We start from the raw sequence: 236 nt of genomic DNA on the forward strand, positions 1-236 counted from the left end.
CGATCTTTAGCCGCGCGCCTGATAGTGTGCGTGAGCGTTCCGTCGCTACGGCGACGCACACTAACAGACGGGCGGCTCACTGACGTGCGTCCGGCTAAAAGTCGGTATTAGTCTCTTTACTAAATGAGCAGCTTTCTAGCTTTCTTCTTGCATTTATAGGTATGTTTTATGTAACTGACACATATTATCCTTATACAGGGTGTCCATTAAGTGCATATGTATATTTTTATATTTTC

This window comes from Formica exsecta, unplaced genomic scaffold (assembly GCF_003651465.1).
Source record: "Formica exsecta isolate Colony F162 unplaced genomic scaffold, ASM365146v1 scaffold638, whole genome shotgun sequence".
Taxonomy (NCBI): Eukaryota; Metazoa; Arthropoda; class Insecta; order Hymenoptera; family Formicidae; genus Formica; species Formica exsecta.